This window comes from Ornithodoros turicata, chromosome 1, assembly GCF_037126465.1.
Source record: "Ornithodoros turicata isolate Travis chromosome 1, ASM3712646v1, whole genome shotgun sequence".
NCBI lineage: Eukaryota > Metazoa > Arthropoda > Arachnida > Ixodida > Argasidae > Ornithodoros > Ornithodoros turicata.
In genome coordinates this window covers 147,200,667-147,223,946 of record NC_088201.1, presented here as the reverse complement: position 1 = coordinate 147,223,946, position 23,280 = coordinate 147,200,667, and the positions used below count along the sequence as shown (strand labels likewise).

The 23,280-nt window shown below is 46.7% G+C and overlaps 1 long non-coding RNA gene across 1 annotated transcript; it reads right to left on the bottom strand.

The window, feature by feature from the left end:
* Positions 1 to 11,602: 11,602 nt before the first annotated feature.
* Positions 11,603 to 15,044, bottom strand: LOC135370693 (uncharacterized). Its single transcript, XR_010415427.1, has 3 exons — positions 13,599 to 15,044; positions 12,153 to 13,207; positions 11,603 to 12,022 (listed from the first exon to the last, which is right to left on the bottom strand). It is a non-coding gene; the product is annotated as an uncharacterized LOC135370693 (long non-coding RNA).
* Positions 15,045 to 23,280: the final 8,236 nt, after the last annotated feature.

Genomic DNA, 23,280 nt, shown 5'->3' with positions numbered 1-23,280 from the left:
TAACCTCAGGTACAGTATTGCCTTCAACAAAAATGTTTGTGTCATCTGCGTACAAAGCTGTAACTGTTGATAAGTACTTGGGCAGGTCATTCACATAGACCAAAAATAGGAAAGGTCCTAGTATAGACCCTTGCGGGACACCGCAAGAAGTCACACGCATTGACACGCTTTAACCAGATTATGTGTGGGACAAGAGCATTATGCTTACAGTGTCCAATGATTTTGAGAACACCACTTAAGATCAACCCCTCCAAGATTGAGGCTGTTTTGCTTGTGTATGCTGTGTTAGTATAATAAACAAAGTACCACCATTCTTTCAGGTACAGGGGCTGGCCAATGGAGCCGTACCCAGCATGGAAAAACCAGAAATGGCACAGACACCTCCTGCCTCCAATGAAGCTTGTTTCAGAGAAGATGTGCGACAGGCAGGAAATGTAATTTTCCAGAATTTTTTACTTCTTTTGATGCAAGCACTGCATGCTGTGGGCTAGAAGTTTTCAGGAAACACTTTTCCCGGCACATTTTTTTTTAAATTTAATTAGGTGCAAAGCACCTTTTAATTTGGAGGAGGGGTGTGATTTGGTGCAAAGCTGTAGTTATACTTTTGCAGACAGATCCTGTGTTGGCAAGGGCTGCATTAGAGCATCTTACTCAAGCGCAGCACAATTTTAGTTCTGCCGTAGATTCCAGAAGTAAAGGTAATTTCCTGCGTGATCTGACTTGGCCCTTTCGTCTTCGACGTCTTTTGCGTGAAGGCTCTATTGCTCTTTTTGGAGTCGAGATGGGGTCTACTTTGGCTCAGCCTGAAAACTTCTTGTCTTGATTACATGCGAACCTGCTGGTACCTGTGTTTTGTGTATGATTGCTTTACTGTCATGCTTTATACTGTGCACAAGAACGAATGGCATATTGAATGATTCGTATTTTCAGAGTGGGATGTGCACACAGGGTGTCCCTGTCTGTGATGGGACCAACACCAGTCATGCAATGTATAACACGCAGTGACCCCTCGGTTTATAATAAAAACCGTGGCCCCTCCCCGAACAATACTTCCATTTCCTTAAACAGTCACCGGTTGTGCAATCTCTCATTCAGTTTGGCACTGATGATGTCCGTCGCATGACGGATGAAACGTCTGAGTAAACCTTGTTATTTTGTTACGTTAAGTCGGAGTTCTCTACTTTTTTGTCTAGTTATGTCGTCTCCTGGCTTAGGTAGAAGCTTTCGCTTGGAGGTCCATGCTTCCTCATGTCCTACCTGAGGAAGCGTGGACCTCCACGCAAAAGCTTGTACAAATTAAGCTGACATCAATTACAACGTGAGCATTTCCGTTCGTTGGTTGCAGTGCGAAGGTTTCAACGAAGCGGGAAATGCTTGTGGCACGGACACCGCATCCTGTCTCCCTTGTGACTGCATTTGAAAATGCGACGGCGCTCACAAGTGTTCCTCAGGCGTCAGCTCACTCACCACTGCATTCCAGTTCTGAACTCGAGAGACTCTTCGTACGTAGGATACTTGTGTCGGGAAACATCACAACACGCGCTGAGTCACTTCGAGACACTAACAAATCTGCGACTTCTCTTTGAACAATGTGGTCATATGAAGGTGGTCATATGGTGGTGTCAACTGACATCGTCGAGACGGCGTCAACGCCGCTGCCAGCTTCTCTCCCTTCTCCTCTCGTAACTGCCCGCCAGACAGGCAGCTCGCGAAAGAATGCTCTTTTGAAACTTTGCCAACCAGTAGCGGAGCGCGCAATGTCTTTCGGCCAATGGGTATCAAGTATGATGCCTGACGGAGCAATACCACGTGTTTATGACGTGCACACATTTTTTTAGAGCCGCGAAGACGGGGAGCTATGGGTGCCTGGCTTGACACGCTACGGGTCACCGCTAATCAAGTCTAAACATGCGCGTACGGCAAACATGAGAGAAAAGGCTTAACACGAGCGCGGTCAAACAACGCGCAAACTTCGGCAAATCACTCGTTGGTCACCGCTAAACAAGTCTAAACATGCGCGTACGGCAAACACGCGAGAAAAGGAGCACGGTAACACAACGCGCAAACATCGCAAATCCATCCGACAGCCAGGCAGAAACTGAGCGGGCGCTGGAACTGTGGAGCAACCGAGCGCACGTCTGCTCTCGACGGCAGCCAGCGAGCAAGTGACTGGGGCGTCGCGCCGCGGCAACTACGCATGCGCGCACGCGCTGCTAGCGCCCTTTGCGCCGCCCGCCCGCGGGTGGTTTCGGTTTCGGCCCTCTGCTCCTTCCACTGCGCGCGCTCCTAGTGGCAACGGGTGGCTTCTCCGTTTCGGCTTCGCTCTCGTTTCTTTGCGCGCATTTATTTGTATAAAGGCAGCGCGTACCGCGCTCGCGTCATCAATACGTGAAGATGTTCAGCTAGCACCGTTACAAAATTGTTCCCGCACCCACGCTTCTTGGGAAGAAGTGGAGAAGGAATGTTTCACCAGCGAAAGTCTCCGCAACGAGCTTGTCATCACTGCTTTTCGCTACGTGATAGGCATGGTAGGCTTTGGCAACAGAGATCTCGCCGGGGCCGCTGCAGGAGATGGTGCGTAGGATCTACGCCCGTTACAAGAACGTCTGCATAACGGTTCCCTGCCTAACGGACCCCTGACTGATGAGCGAATTTGTGAGTCTGGCCAACGCCGAATTCAACTACATTGCTGCAGACATCGTGGACCTTCTCGTTCGTGCCATCGCTCATATAAACCACGCCCTGCAGAGCAGCGACATTTGCAAGCAGTCTACAACGTGAACTTTGTCACCGATTTATTGAAATACCGTTTGGTTATCGAAATGGAACGCATTAAACAGTCTGAATAACTTTGACGAAACGTTGTGTTTTCTTTCACTGAAATATCTTTATTGAATTCATACAAGGGAGTTGGACGATAGATGCCTGCACCCTCCCTGACTTGTCTGATCTCACTAACAGAACCTTACGAGATGATCAGACATGCCAGACAAGAAATGGGGAATCTTCATCGTAGCGTCGTCACTGCGCGGGTCACTACACCAGCACGATGACGGAATGGTTATTCTTTTCATATATCCATTCCGCTACCACACTGTCACGACGACTCGTTCTTCTCCTGCCTGAGAGAGAGAAACAGAGAGAGAGAGAGAGAGGGAGACCCATGTCTCGACTAGACATTTTATTCCCGATTATATGCGCGTGTAGCTCTTTGTTCCACGGTCACTCGACAACGCCCTCGGGCTCTCTTCCGGGTTTTCCGATGCTGGTCTCGGTGCCGGTCTCGGTGAGATGCGTCACTTCGTGTGAGTAACCGTGTATTCACACGAGCGTGTTTTCTGACTGCGCAGCGACTGAAGGAGCGAGAGGGGTAAATCATAAGACGCTGAGGCTACGCCCTTTTGGAATGCCAACACAGATTGTGTTCCAATGTGCTGTCAGCTCAGATGTTGGGGAAGCCGGGGATAACGTTCGCGCTGGGGTTGAACGTTGCAGCATTAATTTTATATGCACGGCGCTTGGTACACAATGGACGAAAGAAAGCGAAAATTGGAGGCTCTTGCTTTTCTCATTGCCGATAGTGAATGCTGCCACGAAAAGAAGCGGTTAAAGAAGCTATGGACAAATGAATGGGTGCTGAGGAAAGAGTACGGTCTGCAGAATAGCCTTCTACGGGATCTACCACACGACACTCTTAAAAATGAACTTCACCGCGTAGCACGCTAGTAGCCAACCATAATCTCGAATGATACCGTTATCTTCCCTGATTTGTTGAAAACGGGAGGCGTAGGCCTTTTTTGTGACAATTATGAACAGCATAAGTGTCACAAAAAAGGCGTACGCCTCCCGTTTTCAACAAATACGGGCAGATAACGATATCATTCAAGATGATGGTTGGCTAGGAGCGTGCTATGCGGTGAAGTTCGTTTTTAAGCGTGGAGGACCCATTTGTCTACCGCAAGGTTTTGAGAATCGATGCGGCCACTTTTAAATACGCTCTGCTCCGCATAGCAAAGCGCAGAAGGAGAGCATAGAGGCCAATATGCGGGGCAGTATACTAGCCAGTGATCGTCTTTCCGTAACCCGTCTGCAACAGGTTCATTCGAATTATGTGCGCTTAAACATGCCTCTAAATGCATAAAACGTTCGTAAATAAGAGTGAGCGGGAAAGAGTGTAGGAGAGAGTACTGTGAAAGCTGTGCGTCGTCGTTTTTTACCGTGCCTCCGCAGCAGTCTGACGGTGTTGAGTATGGTGTAAAGCAGAGACGGCTGTGGCGTAAAGGTCGCACCTTTCGAACACAGTAGAAACAGCTTCACCGCATAGCAGGTTCTGCGCCAATCATTGCCGTGAATGATAGAGCTCTCACTTCTGATTGGAGGACAGAGTGGGGCGTACACATTTTTTGTGTCAATTGTGTGTGTGTGTGGTGGTTCTTCTGCCGCACGTTCCGCCAAAGCAAGAAGCCTTGCAAGGAAGGGTAGCGGTAGTGGTAACGGAAACAGAAACGGTATATTACCGAAATTGGTGATGGCAACGATAACAGAAACGGAAACGGAAACGCATACCACGGTCCTCCATTGCCGGAAACAGAAGCGGAAACAAAAATTATCGCCCGGTATTGAATACGGGTAATGGCTATTCTTGTTGTGCGATGGAATTTGAGTTACTTTCCATTTTTCTTTTTGTATTTTGATGACTCCTTTCCCTGTAATGCTCTACATAGTACACGACAGCATGGAAAGAAGGCACAATAATGGATCTCGAGGGTGCATCCCTCGTTTACATCGCCCCAGTCCCCGTAACTCCATGACATCAACGTATGACTATACTCCACCATAGCACGAGGATGAGAACCTACGATTTTTAGTTACTTATTTGGTACTTTTTTTCTTCATTTCACTGTGGCCATGGCAGTATTATTTACTACTGAAAGTGTCCGCTTACGAATGCGACATTGGATCAGTCTTGGGTAGTAACTAAGTTATTTTTAACTTGTAACTGTAACTAGTTACTTTTGGAGGTAACTAGTTACAGTAACTAGTTACAGTAACTAGTTACATTTCCAGAGAAGTAGCTTTTAACTGTAACTAGTTACTATTTCTGTGAAAGTAACTGCAAAATGTAACTAGTTACTCGAATGAATGTCGTTCCTTTTTTTTCTTTACTCTACCTTCCCCTACTTCCTCGTAACAGTGTCTTCCTTCCTTTTATCCGTAATAGGTATTTGCCCCGTGCCTTGGGCTCTTGACCAGCCCAACCAGGGAATTCCAGCTTTGCGAACAGAAATTAGTTGAAGTTAGTGACCCTCAACCGTCGGACTGAGTCATATGTGAGTAATAGTATCACTGCCCTAGCACGGGATCCTCCCTCCTGTGGACATGGACAAGGGAATGATTATGCACAAAGAGAAACTTTCCGGTCAGCTCACTTGCGGTCGTATTTTTCAGTGTGGGATAACCGCGTATTAACTTATACTGCTTCTGGTTAAGTTCAAGACAATTTTTATTGCACTTCAGTAAATGTTAATAAAGTGATGTTTTTAACAATTGTATCACCCTCTCAGGGTCATTTTTATAAAAAGTAACTGTAATGTAACTAAGTTACTTTCTCCCTGTAACTGTAACTGTAACTAGTTACTCGACCAAGAAAGTAACTATAACTGTAACTTAGTTACTATTTTTGGTACATAAACTGTATATATAACTGTAACTCGGTTACTTTTTATAAATAACCTATCCAAGACTGCATTGGATGAAGGTTACGCACATCTTGAGCTGCTGGACTCCGAGTGACCAAAGACATGTTCCTACATTATTTATTTTAAGGCTTGCAAGATGTGCGCATCCCAACAACGCAAAATTACTTGTGTAGTGTGTGCGCGTGACACCGAAGCAGCGCTTGGGCAAAACAGGGTGCTAATAGAGGCGAACGGGCTGTCCTCCCGCAGCTCCGTAACAGCCGTTCCATTACCGGAAACAGTAACGGAAACGTAACGGAAACGAAATTGAAAGCCCGGTATCAGAAACGGATAACGGAAACGAAAATTTAGCAATAACGAAAATGGAAACGGTAACGAAAATACGTCCGTTATCCTTCCCTGAAGCCTTGTCCTCTTTCTGCAGAAGGGAGGTCTTGCTCAACGGCCCACCTAATACTTTGCTCTCCCCGACGAATTCATGCACCCTCAACGCATCTCCACCCTTCATCCTCTATCCTCCATCCGTCTTGCTTTTTTTTTCGGCTAGCTTGATTAGCTTTGGTCGCTTCCAATTCCTGCGTTTCATTGGCCCCATTGTTTTAGGCGTTGGACAGGCCATGTTTTTGTGTCTACTACTCATTCCCAGTAAAACGTTCATCGCGTATGCTGGTGGCATAGCGATGCAGAGTTGACGCCCACTCAAACAACCCTTATGATCTTTCCCGATTCTTTCTTTTTTTTTTTTTTGTGGAGATACGTTATTGTCCCATACATACATATAAAATTATGGAACAAAACGAAATTCACGAATTGGCACTTTTTGCATATCGCGTTATATAGGAAGCCCCCCTAGTGAATAATTATGAAATATGTCATGACAAAGCGAGACGCTATCACGTAAGTGTTGCATTTTCAGCACTATAGCTTTATCCAGGGGCAAAGCACGTTACTCTAAAGCGCTGTGGCAGTTCTCAAACTGTGTGGCCGCGATGAATGGGAAACACGTAAGAATAGTGAAACCGCGGAAAACTGGCTCCCTTTATTACAACTGATCGTTCTCGTTGATGCTTGTCAGAACACAATGTATGTCCACAGTAGCCCCGGCGAATGCACTGCATGACGTGATGATGACCTCGGGGTGCTACCATGTAGGCTCGTGTAATGACAGCCCTAAAATATTATACAATTACATGGTTAATTTATGATGCCAGACAACTATGAATATGCGTGACCATAGAGTGGCCGGTTTTGAGATTAAATTTTGCCCCCCTTTGTCTTACCCGGCGTGCGGCATACTGCTCACACATTTCTCGTTTTTCAACGAAACTGCTAGCGTCCTGAGCTGATACCTTTTGGTTTGGAACGCGAATGCTGCCAACTCGTTATTATTAATTAACAGCAACTGATACAAAGACTGCGCCGTGAATATGGGGACCCAAAAAGTGTTTTGATGTACACATCTACCGTTGCTTCGACATCCAGGTGTCTCTTTTCCATTTCAAGAGCGATCTATTCCCACATGGCATGTTTCATCGGTACATTTCGGTTTTGCTCACCAGCAAGCTTCCACAAGTTCGGATGTTGCTCTACCTGGTGTATTAGATAAAAAATAATAGAGCTTGGAACATTGGCAACAGAGGGCGGCTTTTCTTTTTCGGTCCGTCCTCCTTCTGCGCGTCAGTCGTCAGATTCTGTGCCGCGGGAACAAACTATCCGTGTGGGTCTTTCTGACGGACGGAGTTGCTGAGCGCAGTGATGTTGCACAAGACTCTTTGATATCTCGCCAAAAATACAACAAAAACGTGCGCGCTCCATAGATTCTGCTGCGCGAGAAGCTCTGCCCGCGACCGCATGGTTGGATGATTGCGTGATTATGCTGATACCTCCTTCTCCTCCTTCAGTCGCTGCGCAGTCAGAAAAGGCGCTCGTGTGAATACACGGTAAAGGTTACCGAGAGGATTTCGGCCGATCCATCCATGAGTCTCTTCTCTAGTTTCAGATCCGGTAATTCACGCATTTCTTGCAACTCTTTATCTGTGAATCGCTTAAAACGCGTTTATCGCTTTCCATCAGGAGTTCCACCTATACCGCCACCTCATGTCGACCTCGCGTAAGTCCAACACGGCCAGCTTTTCGTTCTGTGGAACAATGCTCCCATCACTGGGTTTATCCAGCTTTTCGAAAACAGACGACTTCTCAGTTTCTACGCACGCCGAATGAACTGAAAACGAGAACTTTCCTCATCTTCCTCGTTGTGCGCTTGACCCAGAGTCGACCGACGGACGGAACTGAAATGCGCCCTTGGAGGGTGGTGCGATTTTGTTTACGCAATCACGCAGGAACGGCCCGCGCTCGCGCCCGTTAGCCGCGAAGGACATTTGGAACTTCTTGGAAACTGCATGAGCGAACCCTCTGTTTTTGGTTAGAGAAAGCTTGTTTCGGCAATGAGCAGGTGGTGACGTGGGCTCATAGGGATATTTTTTTCTTCGCATAGCGTTGTGTGATCACAGCTTACTTTTGGTTTTAATACGCACGGCCTCGGAAAACATGATTTACGGGGTAACCCAGTTTCTCGCAGAAAGCCTATTTACGTCACCTTGACGCAACATTTTTTTTCCTCTAGGGTCCGCCATGACGGGTAGAAGTGCGTTTTGATATTAAACAGATGGCTCGAACACATCTTCAAGGTGACCCAATTTCTCGGACTTGCAACCTTGCGGAAACGAGCGAGCATTGATATAAAACAGATGGCCCCAACCGGAGGGGTATATTACGCGCCTGTGTTTCGGCTATCTAGTTTTCCGTGCGGCTGGCACGGTAAGTTGTCGACATGCGGGTGAACCAGGAAGGTGCGCGGCATTTTGGCGAGTCAGCGCATGTTGATCCTGTGTGCGCGGGCAGGCTAAAATCGTCTGAGCTGTCCACGCCCCCGAAGTTAGTGCCCTGCCGTGCCGCGTCGCTGGACAAGAATCTACGTGCGTCATATCGGTGTGATGAGGTGAGCCCATTTTTTTGATGAGATGAATCTGTTCATAATGCGACGCCGTGTGAATATCCTAAATTTATGTTTGTAATGGTGCTTCCAGTTGTAGTCTGCGTGCGCTGGCTATGTTTGAACATAATGTTCTGGGGGAGCAATGTGAAATTGTGTTTCTTCATACTCAGCTTGGGTTGAGTGTTTTTTTTAACATTCAGTACGTGCGAAGCTTCGGTGCATAGCATTGTTTAATAAGCGTTGGAGCGTCAGTGAGGGCCTTATCACACGCATCACTGTGCTCTATCATTCTGCTTGATTTAGTTAATTTCTTATGTTAAACGCACACTGTCTAAAACCGCAATATACGCGGACATAGGCAGGCTAAAGTCGCGCGGGCTGCAGGCGCGCCGTCGGAAATTCGTATTTCAGATACTGCTGCATGGTGCTCGTGAATCTATGTGCCCGTCTGCGAAGGAGACCATTTTTTTTCCGAGATGAACTTGTTCATAACGCGACCATCCTAATATTTTTAATGGTGCTTCCACTGATGCTCTGCGTGCGAGGTGGGTTGCGTGCGCTGGCTATATTTGCACGGAATGTTCTGGGAGAGCAATGTGAAACTGTGTTTCTTCAAACTCAGCTTGGGTTGAGTCTGCGTTTTAAGACTGAGTGCGTTTTTGTGTGATCATCCTAAATTTATATTTCTAATGGTGCTTCATACTGTTGAGTAGTGCTCGTGCGAACGCGGAGGTTTGTCGCGTGAAATATACGCTGGCTACGTTTGCGACGTGATGTAGATTTGTAGACCTGGAAGGTGGGCGATAGTTTGATGTGTCTATTTCGGCGCATGTTGAGCCCGTGCGTCGCGATCATACGCAGATTACGCATTCAAAATTGTATTATGTGTGTATCCATAGCTACGTGATAACGGTGTGTGCATGCCTCTCAGGTGAAAAATTGCAATATAGGCGGATATGAGCGGGCTAAAATCGCGTGAGCTATCCACGCGTTTCAGATAATGCGTGCTGTATTGTGCTGGTGTCGCGTGACGCGCGGTGAATCTATGTGGTGTAAAACCTGTCATATTTGTAACTGTGATACTGTTAAAGTGAGCACATTTATTCTGAGGTGAACTTGCTTATAATGTGATGAACTTCGTTCATTTTGAATCTGTGTGATCACCCGGGACTTATGTTTCAAATGGTGCTTGTTGCTGTCTAATAGTGCTCTTGCGTACTGTTTTGAAGGAACGCGTGCTAGGTGTGTCGCGTGAAATATACGCTGGATACGTTTGCACAGAATACCTCCGTGAGAGCTCTGAAAGCAACCTGAAATTGTGTTTCTTGCTACTCAGCTTGGGTTGAGACTTCTTTTTAATATTGAGTACGTGCGGAGTTTCACTGCACAGCACCAACCACTCTGTGTCTACTCGATCACTTTGTTTAATAAGCGTTGGATAGCATTACTATGCTTCGCCATTCTGCTTGATAAACATTTAATTAGTTTCTTGTGTTGAACTGCAATGCACGCCATCTAAAACAAAACGATACTAAGCTTACTTGCAGGTGCAGCTCTACAGGGTTTCTTGATGATCTGCTCAATCGACATTGAAATCGTTTTTCTCTAAAACGAGCTTCTCTGCACAGCATCTACTCTCCATGTTTCTCGATCATGTGCGTCTTCCTGCTCAGCTTTTTAGTACGAACGCGTGCGGAGCTAGTGGGTTTCACTGCTTGGCATCACGATGTTTTTTTTTTTTTCGTTCTGCTTATTAAACATTGAAACGTTTTGTTTTGTTTTGCTGTTGTTGTTGAAGCAAAATCCGTTCTTTAGCTTTTAAGAATGAACGCGCTTCACTCTATAGCATTATTTATGTTTTTTCCTCTCCATTCTGCTTGATAAACACTGAACTAAATTTTGATGTTGAAATGCAAAGGCACACTATCACAAAACCGTAAGCTTGTTCCCAGAGGTGGGCTTCCCCCTACGCATCCCTACAACGTGGTTAAGCCCACTTTACTCCTGTTTTATGGAGAGATGGGTAGAGTGTGTTTTAAGATGTGTTCATCGTACCCTGAACATTTTTTTAAATTTACCATTAGCACCGCGAGGCAGCCATGGCTATGAGGGGCATGGATAGCATGAAGGATGACGTAGATAGCATGAAGGACTTCAGATGGCGGCACCGAACATATTGATGTAAGCTGTTTTATTCATCGTTTGTAATGTTCAGCAGCAGATTTGGCTTCTAATGCTGGCTCTCTTGTTAGAAGTATGAACCAATAAGCAGTTGGATAGAAAGGAGTGCCCAATGCGGTTAGAATGAACATTATCAACACTCGCGTCGCGGCTGTCGATCTTTGCAAAGAGGATATACAACCGGCGCCATCTATTGTATGTGTAGAGCCACCGTCAGAAGATGTGAAAAAGTTTCATTGTGAACCAACAGCAGGAGGCGGCGGCATGTAAGCTGTTCAGCCTTCTAACGCTGGCTCTCTAGAAGTATGAACCAGTTGGGTAGAAATGAGTCACGATGGACCACACTCGCATCGCAGCTGTCCATCTTTGCAAAGAGGGTACAACCGGCGCCATCTATTGTACATGTAGGGAACCTTCTTTGGCGCCCTCAGAGCATGTGAAAAAGTTTCATTGTGAACCAGTGAGCAGCCGCGAATGGAGGCATGGGTCAATAGCAGTTGGAGCCGCCAGCCCTCGCTAAGCCTACCCTATGGTAAAAGTTCGAATATCCCACAGTTAAACCTATGTCATATCATGTAGAGATTAGAGGGAGTAGCAGTCGGGTCTAGCGCCCTAGTGAAAAGACCCCTCAGGTTGTGGAACGCCAAGTTCCCACAACCTCGGGGCGTCAGCCCGTCCGTTCCGTGCGCGAAGGAACAAGCAGCACAACCAGAAATTCAATGCAACATACCAGGTTTATTGCCAAGGAAAAACCAACGCTCCAGCCATCAATCGCGCAACGAATCACACACTTTTCCAGCGGATCACCGCTTTTATCCCCTGTGACCGGGGTCCCCCGTGGAGCACGGCTGCCCTCTGTCGCCGTGACACGTGGCGCTTTCTAATCGCCCCCCCCCTTCCTTACAGGGTCATGAGGTCGTCAGTAGGTCTAGTACGGCGTCGTCCATGGCTGAAGAGGGGGCAGGCGGCGGAGGAGGGGGATGCCTGGTCTCCACCATCCCGGAGGCCCAGAGCATTCTCCACTGGAAAAGGGTCCTCTCGTCCCAAGTTCAGGAACGCCGGGGTGAATCCTGTAGACCTATTGACCGCCGTCCGCGTAGCAAACGCCAGTTCAGCCAGGCGAAGATCCCAATCACGGTGGTGCTGGCTAGTAAAAGCAACCAACATCATTTTCAGGTTCCGATTAACACGTTCGGTAACGTTAGCCTGAGGGTGATACGGGGAAGTCTTCTTATGCTGAATGCCTAAGACAGCGCAAGAATCTGAGAACCCCTTACTTGTAAAGTAGGTTGCGTTGTCGGTGATCAGTTGTGCGGGAAACCCGAACCGGCAAAAGGTGTCGAGTAACTTTTCCCACACTCTCTGGGAAGTCAGTGTCCTGAGAGGAAACAGCTCAACACACTTCGTGAAATGGTCAGTAACCACAAACAAATACTGGTTACCTCTAGGACTACGGGGAAATGGTCCCATCACATCACAAGCAACTATCTACCAGGGTCTATTGCTCTGAACAGGCTGTAAGCGCCCAGGGGGCAAAACCACTACGAGGTTTCGCTCTCTGGCATACGGGACAAGTACGAACATACTTTGTTACATCCTGCCTCATTCCTGGCCATGTCGCAACACGACACAACTTTTCATAAGTTTTCCTGCCGCTGCTGTGACCTGCCAAGGCCGAGTCATGAAAGTAACGTATGAAAGACTTACGCAACTTCCGTGGCACCATCACTCTGAACGGGGATGAGCCGTCGTCCTCATCCGCCTGGGGTATGTATCTGAATAGGATGCCATCCTCGCCCAGAAGATAGGAGTCGTGCCGTCCGTCAGTCGTTCCGGTGTCCGCCGAGTCTTGCTCAGCTATCCACTGCGACACCCGCTGACAAAGGCCGTCCGCTCTCTAAGGGTCTAGGAGCTGCTCTCTGCTCACGACCGTGCCCCAAGACGAAGATACGTCTCGTGCCACCTGTGCTGCTGCCAGAAGTTGAGAAGGCGCCTTGGTGCCGTCCTCTTCCCCCTCCGGTAGAGGCGCGCGGGACAGTGCGTCTGCTACCACGTTCGCTGAGCCCCGCCTGTACTCCACGTTGAAAGAGTAGCCTTGTAGCGTCAGGGCCCACCTGGCAAGTCGTCCAGACGGGTTATGGAGCCGCTGCAGCCAAGAAAGTTCCTGGTGGGCAGTCTGGACAGTGAAGGTACTGCCGTCCAGGTAAAGGTCGAACTTCCTTAAAGCGAAGATGATCGCCAAGCACTCCTTTTCCGTCACGGAGTAGTTCCGTTCTGCCGGATTCAGCGTGCGACTTGCAAAAGCCACTGGACAAAGAGTAGCGTCATGCTCCTGCAAGAGAACCGCGCCAACACCATAATCGCTTGCATCTGTTTGCACAACAAACCCAAGCACCACAATGTACTGAAAGTCGGGTGCAATAGGGGTGGACGGGTAGGTGGAAGGCCTTGAACAGGCTCGTGAAACTAAAGAACATTGATAAGACACATACCGTCCACCCCTATTGCACTCGACTTTCAGTACATTGTGCTGCTAGGGAATGGTCTGTTAAGGTCGGGCAGATAAAGCCTAGCCGTATCAGCGATTGCTTGTGATAGAGCTCGAAATGATCGTTCCTGCTCTTCTCCCCAATTCCAGCGCGTGTCCTTGCGCAACAACTGGTTAAGCGGCTGCGCTAGCTCGGCACAATTAGGAATGAATTGTCTGTAAAAACCAACCATACCTAGAAAGCGCTGCAAGGCTTTGACGTTACCGGGAACCGGAGAGTCCGTGATCGCCTTTAGCTTGTCGTCGTTAAGACGGATGGTACCTCCGTCCACCACAAAGCCGAGAAGGCTGATCCTAGACGATGCCCACTACACCTTGCGGGGGTTGATCGTTATGCCCGCTTCGGTCATCCTTGTAAGGACGATTGACAGGTGTTCCAAGTGTTCCTGAAAATTTCTAGAAAACACTACGACGTCATCCATGTATGCCATTGCGAAATTGTACTTCGCATCTCCCAACACTGTATCCATCAACCGCTGGAAACTGGCAGTTGAATTGCACAGTCCGAAAGGCATTCGTACAAATTCAAACAAACCTCTATGACATGTAAAGGCCGTTTTCGGGACATCCTCCGGATCAACTTGGATTTGCAAAAATCCTCTACTACAACCTAGCGTTGAAAACACAGTTGCATTGCACAGGGAATACAAGATTGACTCAATGGACGGGAAGGGGTAAGAGTCCCTTACAGTTACCGAGTTAAGTCGACGATAGTCGACGCATAACCTAGCCGTACCATCACGTTTCGGAGCCAGAACAACAGGAAATGCCTAAGGGCTCTGAGACCTTTGAACTGCACCGGTTTGGAGCATTTCGTCAAGAGTAGCGTCAAATAAAGCACGCTTAAGCACACTCAATGGTCTGGGATTACAACGCCAGGGCCTAGCGTTACCGGTGTCTATGCTATGCTGTAACACAGACGACTTACCCGGTTTTTCGGTAAAGATTCCGTCAAACTGCCGCAGTACTTGTTCAAGCTCACGGCGTTGCTCCTCGGGACCATGGAATGACCCCAAGACAGTCGGCAGCCCAGACGTTTCAACGGACGCTGCCACAGCTTGCTGTGCTGTGCAGTGGTCCCGTGCTGCGGCGAAGCGGAAAAATCCCGACGAGCCGTGGTACACGTATCCTCCATTGGGCAGGTCCAGCACCAACTTCTGCCGGATGATGAAGTCTCTGCCCAGAATAACAGGAACTGCCAGGCCAGGAAGGTGCACGAAGCGCTGCTTTCGTCGTCTCCCATCAAAACGTACCCACAGCACAACTGCAGCCTGTGCTGGAACGGCGTCATTGGAAGCAAGACGAAGAGTAACATCTGTGGATTGCAATTCCACATGCCGTGATACGCAATGCTCGTAAACACTATCCCCGATAAGGGAAAGCGTAGCTCCCGTGTCGATAAGGGCAATGTAATCTTTACCCAAAATTCGAACGGCGATGTTTGGTTCCTTATCCTCGATGTAATCTCGGACAGAAAAAGCAAGAGGAGCCAAAGCATCTCTTTGCGTTATCTTATTGCTTGCAAAGCTAGTTTTTGACTGATCAAGGCCACGGATAGTAACCGTCTGCTCGCTTTTTTCGCAACTTGCCGACCTCGTTGAGCGAGCATTCATGGACGCCGGCTGCGACCGTTTCCCGATGGCACAGTGTTCGGTCTTTGTCGCGGGCATTCCCGACGAAAAAGGTCAGGGCTGCCGCAGTTCCAACAGCCGTTGGGCGCTCGTGGCTGCGGGGGCGCAGGATGATGCCACTCCCGCTGCCGTGGGGTTTCGCTAGCTGAAAGGCCAGGTTGACCGCGACTTCGGGGCGGGACGGGTCTGTGAAGGCTCGTTCCTGCGGGGATTGTCCTCTGGTCATAGAGGAAGGGATCTAGGGCTCGGTGGGATGACTCCGCATCGTATGAATTACGGGGGTCGTCACCCAAACCTGTTGCATGCAGGCGTTCGACCGAGGCGGCTCCTCCCGACCACGCGCAGGGCGGTTCCAACGCTAGCTCCGGGGGCGGAGGGGGCCGATATTCAAGCTCTGCCAGGAGGTCGCCTTGTATTGAACGAGCCTCCTGGGCCAACGCCTTAAGGGTTTTAAAGCGATGGGCTCTTAAGTAGGGCCGGAAGCGCGGGTGGCACTGACGGATAGTCCGTGCGACGCGCTGCTCTTCCGTAGCAGTGGGATCCGCTCTGCTGTACAGATCCTGCAATGCCCGAACGAATTCAGATAAGCTTTCCTCAGGATGTTGAGTACGCTTATGCAATTCCTCTACGACACGGTATTCGTAATCCGGGGGAAGAAATTCGTTTTTGAACCGCTCCTGGAAGTCCTGAAAGGACGTAAACTCCGATTGCAACCGAAGCCAGCGGGCGGCGTCTCCGACCAAAGCAACCTGCAGGATGAGTTGGATTAGGACTTCGTCCGAAATTCCCATACCCGTCTGATAGGCGGTGAGGTCATCCAAGAAATCGGCAACAGACTTCTTATCGGTGTAACCTGAGAAGGTAGGCACCGGTAAGTTGAGTCGTAGAAGCGCTAGTGCCTGGGGCGGTGAAACCGACCCGGCATCCAGGCGTTGAACCACCAACGAGCACAACTCCGTCATGCGTGACAGGAGTTCTGCCGTTGCGATGGCGTCTGACTGCGGCGTGGGCTCCGCCGCAGTTGCGCTCAGCGATTGTATCAGGTGAAGTCGGGAGTAGCCCAGTAGGATGAAATAAATGATAGATGCGCTGCCTGTCTATCAGAAAAACGTTACATTCACTTTACACTCTTCGGAGTTCAGTTGACGCGGTTGAAGGGATTCGTTAAAATGGATAAAACGAACTCTATTGCGAAAGTTCTCCAAAGATGAATATATTCCTGCATATTTTCCCCACTGTTCCCTCCACTTTTGACACGATTACTACTATATCCCTTTGCCGTGAAATGTTAATTCGCTGCAGCCAACTGCCATGCTTGCATCGCAAAGCCCTAATTTGGATAGGACGTAAAAGTTTTTCGGTTAAGTGTCGACGGTATTCACTTTGAAATTGCATACCTCCCATCGTGAGAACGCAATTCAACATAAGAAGGGCACGCACAAACAATGTCTTGTTGTTTGTGCTTTCTCGCTCCCAGGCACGGATTTTTCTTTGTGTAGGTATAGGTCCTTTCTAAGCACTCTATCACTTTTAAGTATTTTGAAACCTACAGAGAAAAGAAACTGAAACAGACACCGTTATGAGGCCCACCGATATTTTGTGCGTTTCGCAGAAAATTTAATTTTCGAAAAGCGCGGGAGCTGTGATCACGCCGCCGCCTCCGATACCAGCGTAACGCTGAATTGCGCCTATTCAAACCGCCGCCGCCGACCAAAAATAGTTCCAACGTCGCCGCCGATAAAAACAGCATTGGCGCACATCTCTATGGATAACTGCCGAAGGGGCCTCTGCTTGTGTGAGGGGGCCGGTATTTTCATCTCACACGAATTAATTGCTCGCACAAAATTAATGCGAATGTTGTATTCGGTACCAAGGAAGTGGTTCCTGTTCGGTATGATGCTCACCAAATTTTTTTCGAATCCTTCCGAAGCCTTCCTTTAAGCGGTAATAGGTAAACGACTATTCTCTGATCTCCCGCCTGTTATATATTCGCTTGCGCAGACTGACGAGGACAGCCTACTGAACTTCCACCAAGTCCTGAAACCAAAAGAACACAAAATCCCTTTCAGTTAACCGTCGTTTCAGTGTTGTGTTTTCGGTTTTCCATTTTTTCGGAACTTCTTTGAGTTTCAGCGAAACTGTCGGGCATAGTACCAGGTTACTTCTTGTTTTATAACGGTAGCGCTACATCGTTAGGTTACTCGACAGTATCAATATCGGTATTTCGCTTTTTTGTTACTCAAGTAACGAGCATCAATAACTCGATACCATTCTTTTTTATCGGGTGCAACACTGCCTCTCGCATGCAAGGCCTGATATTCCTATGAAAAAATGGCTAGGAAGCAAGCGAGCTGGTGAAGATGATGCATAATGTAAAACCCCGGGACTAGGGTGCTGTGTCTAGTTCGTGTTGTGTCTGTCCTTTCGTGTTCCCTAGTCTCGGGGTTTTACATTATGCTGATATTCCTGTTAATGAAGGCAGCCGCTGACACTAAGCTCAGACACAGTGTTGATTTTTCTCTTACTGATTGTAACATACCGCACTCGTTATTGCGACCCTGCATAGCAACCACTAATTGGGCACCATTTCCCTGCTACGACCTCAGAAGCAGAATGTACAGTAGCCGTCCAGAACACAGACTACAACATTCCGGCTGTATCGATAAGTTCCCAACCCAGTTTATGAGAATGAGCAGTCCTAAAATAGGCGCCCACTTCCGTGAAATAACGAGCAACGTTCAAGCGTATTCGACATCGAAACTGCGGATGTCTGGGCACGTTCTGTGCATGCTGTTTAAGATGGCGAGCTGCCTTAGTTTCGCATAGCCTTCGTCGGCATACTTGATAGATTCGTGGCTTTATTCGTGGCGAGACTACCATGAACGCGAGAAGAGGCAGATAAATTTGCACTAAAGTCTCCCGAAATTAAATATAGTATAGACTTGATTGCTCCTGCTCTTGGACACATTTACAATTTATCCCTCCAAATAGGAACTTTCCCCGCACAATTGAAACAAGCTAAGGTCTCAGTTATTTATAAAAGTGGGGATAAAAACGATCTATCAAATTATAGACCAATATAAATTTTTCCAGTATATTGACAATGACTCGACAGGTTTATTTACACCCGACTGCAGAAATTTTTCGAGAGACATCGAATAATAACTGACTTGCAGTTCGATTTTCAACAGAATAATTCTACAGAGAGTGCTCTGTTGAGACTAAAGGATACTATAATACCCGGTTTCAAAAGAAAAAGTGCTCAACGTCAGCGATCTTAGTACATTAGCGTACAGCATTTAACTGCTTATACCATGGAACACTGACAAACGAATTAGAATACTATGGAATTTGGAGAGCTGCACTAGACTAATGCGATCTTATTTATCATTCAGCGAGCAGGCTGTTTTTGCAGATAAGGTTACACCCGATTTTGCCTGTGTCAAGTCAAGTGTGCTCCAGGGTAGTATTTTAGGACCTTTATTTTTCAAGTGCTACATAAATGGCATGGTCAATATTTATGCAATAGCTTCTAGCACAGTAGAAGTAACCTTTCTGATATATGCGGACGACACTACGCTGCTTTTATCCGGGTCATCAGTTATAGAATTTGATATATTGGCAAACCACACTTTAGAAAGCGTAAAAACGTGGTCAGATTGCAACTGCTTAAGCATTAACATTAAGAAAACAAAGACGATGTTGTTTAGTCCTAGAAATATGTTTCTATCCAAAATAATGCTAAACGTTCCTATGACGGCAAGGAACTCAAGGCCGTGTCTTCATTTAGGACAATGGCCGTCGTATTTCCGGAACATTTCACATAGACTTTGCACTGCAATTTTATTGTTAAAAAGTTAGCAATGATGACTGGAATGTTATGTAGACATCGTTATCTACATCCAGAAAATGTAAAGTTGCAAATATATAATTCACTGTTTGTTTCTAGATATAGTTATTGTTTTATGGTGTGGGGTACTACCACTGCCAGGAACATAAATGTACTGTCTGTCCTGCAAGGAACAGCCTCGAAAACTATGGCTGGCTCGCGTTCTCTTGTGCATTACAGAGAGCTTTCTAGGTGCTATAACACCGCGCCAATTTCACAGTTTTTTTTTAATTACAAGTTGACATTAACGTATTCTCTAAGTGTTCGTAATAATCGTGCCGAACTCTTGGATTTGTGTAATCTTCGGAAACGTTCCTGTTCCTATCGCCTCAGAGCTGTACAATTTGATGTACCGATGTGTAGAACTAATTACCAGAAACAGTCAGTACAGTACATGTCGGCGTCTTTGTTTAATGAGCTTATAGGTACGTCAGTAGAAACGTCCTTGTTTTCTAAGCGGGAAATATCCTATTTCTTTATATCCAGGGATTAAGTGAATTTCTATTGTTCTTGTGCTTCTTCTGTGTAATTTCTGTGTAATGCTGTTGGATGATGTATTCTTCGGAGGAGAGTCTTCGCAAAGCCTTCTGGCTTCTTACTCACTCCCATCCGAAAGGAAATACAATTGAAATTGAAATATGAATGCAACTACGCACAAACCATATTCGAAATATGCACTAAAAGCCTGAATACACATGTACAGGGTGTCCCACGCAAACACATCTTTTAAAACTACGACGGTGAAAGAGCACACTCTGAGAGGGTGAAAGAGCACACTATCCTGGGAAAACATTAAAAGAAAATAGAAGACGCAACCCAAGTAACTGGTATTTACCTGCGAATAACTTTCCCGACGAGTTCCAAAAGAATGATTTCATATTCGAGGTGAGGGCATTGTAGGGTAGTCCTTACGTTTGATAAATCAGCATATGTCACAGTTCTGCTAAAACACCCAGATATGTGGTTCTTAGCTTGAACACCTTTATAGGTGGCGCTGGCTGTGGTGAGCCTGTCTCTATCACGCTCATTTATATACCACGTCAATTAAATGAAATTTAACGTGAGCATAGATGAAGAAATTGACATAATCGTGAACACTATAGTGGAAGCAGCTGTTAAAGCAATTGCTAGAACATCGCCATCAATACCCTGACACGCCAAACCCTAGTGTAGTGACGACTGTGGGGATGGACGTAAAGGAGAACAAAGAGCATGGGTTATATTAGGTTGTGGTTTAGGTGTAGGTTGTTGTTGTGATGACTGAACAACACATTTCAAACATGAACAGCCTGCTCCAAAAGTAAAATAAAACCACACAACGAGAACAATGAACCATATAACCAGAGCCTGACTTTTTCGGGTGAACGAGTTTACCCCCGAAAGGCCCGGCAGTCTGTCGGGTTTAACCTGATGTCTACCGGTCATTACAAGCGTTCGTCGCAGCTCCGGTCCCGTAAGTTGACTTTCCTGCGCAAACAAAGCGTTTGTGCATGCGTGAACGCTGCCTCCACGTGCGAGAGCCTTGCGTATGCGCGTCATCCACCCCATGACGAAGGAAACTCGCCTTTTTACTTTCACTTGCTAATGGTTTTGCTTGATGAACATGTGCATTTATGCATTTCATGCATTAACGTCGCGACGTTCGTCTTTTGACATGATGGCAGGTCGTATACGAAAAAGACTTGAAGATTGCGTCAACGAGTGCAACGATTTCGAAATAGTGAAGAAGGGAGACAACGAAAACGCCAGGGCAAGATATGGTGCGCTAGTATAAGTCTAAAAGTCGTCTACAAGTAAACTTTGGGAATGTGTATTAGACATCTAACAAAGTAGCTCTATTGCTCCGTATTCATCTCCTTGCCTTCCCCCAGCCCTGCTAATGTTACGCTAAAATACAGCTAATAGCCAGATAATTGTAGCAGATTTAGACCCTTTTTAGAGCAAACGTGTACAATGGGACAGTATTTATCTATCCACGAAGGCGTCACATAGACATGTATTAGCCATGATGTCTAAAATTATGCACAAATTATACCTAAGTTTTGGCACTTGTTGTTTGTTTTTATTCATCTCATGTAGTTGTTCATCCAGGTAAATGTCCCTCACATGCACGTGCAGGTATGTGTAGTTCATGCACAGAATACAAATAAAGTATGGATATTGGTACAAGATTTATTTCTTTTGACGTATTTGGTAAACATTTACTTCCAAACATGTGGTCAAATTACCGAACATCATGAGCACTTCTCATCTTTTGCACAATGACATACCAAAAAATCTAGGTACTCTTCCGAAGTAGATAGTAGTATACATGCACAGATATCGCAGTACTTGTATCACTGGTAGATGCAAGCAATGCCTCCGTCCTCGGGTCGGTGCTCGCTCCCTGATTGCTCCAAAGGCAACCAGTACTTTTCAGGTGTGGGGTGGTAAGGGTAAGGGTGGTAGGTGTCACGGTAGTGTGGTAAAATATTGGATGCAGCTTGTGTGCTGCAGAAGTAAAATTTATGCATATTTTTTACTCAGGCACTTTGCAAGTGTGAAGTAGATCACCATCCGTACAAGTCGGACCGTATTTTGCTTGCGCAGAGCCCGTTTGCCTCCGGACTGCTGATTCGAAAACGAACCTTTTTTCTATACACTGGCAAGCACCATGGAAAAATTAGACAATGGACGACATCAGGTTATCGTACCTAGGTACCTTGTGTAGTAGTCTATGCATTATTTTTATTGATTTTGACACCGCATGGATCATGGGTTGAAAGATGAGAAGCTGAAGTAGTTTACAGACTTTCTCCTGCCTTGTTACAACGCAAGTGACCAATCTTCGAGGCAGTGCTAAGCATGCCGGGATCACTGACGTTGAAGTTACTAAAAAGAATGTGACTTTACACATCGTACTCTGCAAATCAAAATGTGCACATGCCAAAAAAAGACGTGTGACGGAATCTGAAAAATAATCATTCTGGCATCCTGCACTCACACGGCATCAATGGTATAAATCCGATTCAGTTCCGACCCTCACACTGTAGCTGATGTTCTTTAGACACAAAGTATTTACAAGCGACTCACACTAGAGTCAGATTAGCCAGCTCATACACATTCAGCGACATTGAACAACAGCACAGTCAGATTTGCAAAGGTAACAGTTTTCGTTTACCTGAAATGCGACTATAGCTGCAGGTAAGCTGAAGTGCCAATAAATTACTCACAGGACAGTCGTTGTATTCGTCACCTCCAAGACATGAACCGGCAAGCACCAAATAAAAGAACTGCTCAATGTGCGGAACTATTTTAAAAACAAATGCAACAATCTTATCTATGTTGCCTCTGGCAAAATGTTCACTGAACCCATAATTTACCTCAACACAGGCAGCACAGACTAGTGACAACTGCACAGGGTATGAGAGCAGAGTCAGATTAGCGGGAACATAGAAAACAAGGGGTATTGAACAACACTGTCAGATCTGAAAAGGTAACGGTCTTTGTTTACCTAAAATGAGATCGTACCTCTACCTGAGCTGAAGAGCCAACAAGTGGCTCAAAGGACAAGCGTTGTATCCATCACCTTCATTCCATGACAGTGCAAGATACTATAAAATAATAAAGACATGAAGGGGCCAAGAAGTAGTCGCCCCAACAACGTATTCAAACGATTGAGTGTTGAAACACATGCCCCAAATCTCCATATTGTTCGTTGCAACCACGTTAAACAGACAGCATTGAACGTGACCGTACGACTGGATATTACTAACACACATTTGCGTGAGTCCCACATCTCCATTGTGTTCGGCACTCATACGCGACCACATTCTGTTGAGAAAGAGATTCAGCTTTTGTGCTCCACTGCTCTATCGTACGCGACTCTGTGACAGTGTACACAAGCAGGCACAAATCTGGAAGCGAAGGACAGGAAACCCCAACAACACAGAAACGTCCTGCGATCGTCTCCGGGATGTCAACCCCGGACGACGATGACGTCCTCAGGAACTGGTCCTCCCAGTGTTACCTCCGTGTTAAAGTGGGACTCCCGCTCATATCACCTGCACATCCTTAGGGTGTCAACCTGGAACACTCGCAGGACCTTGTGAGGACGACTTCACCTGCACCCACCTGTACCTCATTTTTCTGCGTATAATTTATACGAAACCAGACGCTGACCTGATAACTTCTCTTTTTTCATACATCTTGATTAACTTCCGCAATACAATCTCACTGTTTGCTTCTTGTACAACTGATAATGGACAACGAGGGCAGCGGTTTAAAGAGAAAGCAGAGAGAAATATAAAACACGCAAAAAAAATCTTGTCAGGGGCACGAAGTCCGAGAAACCCACT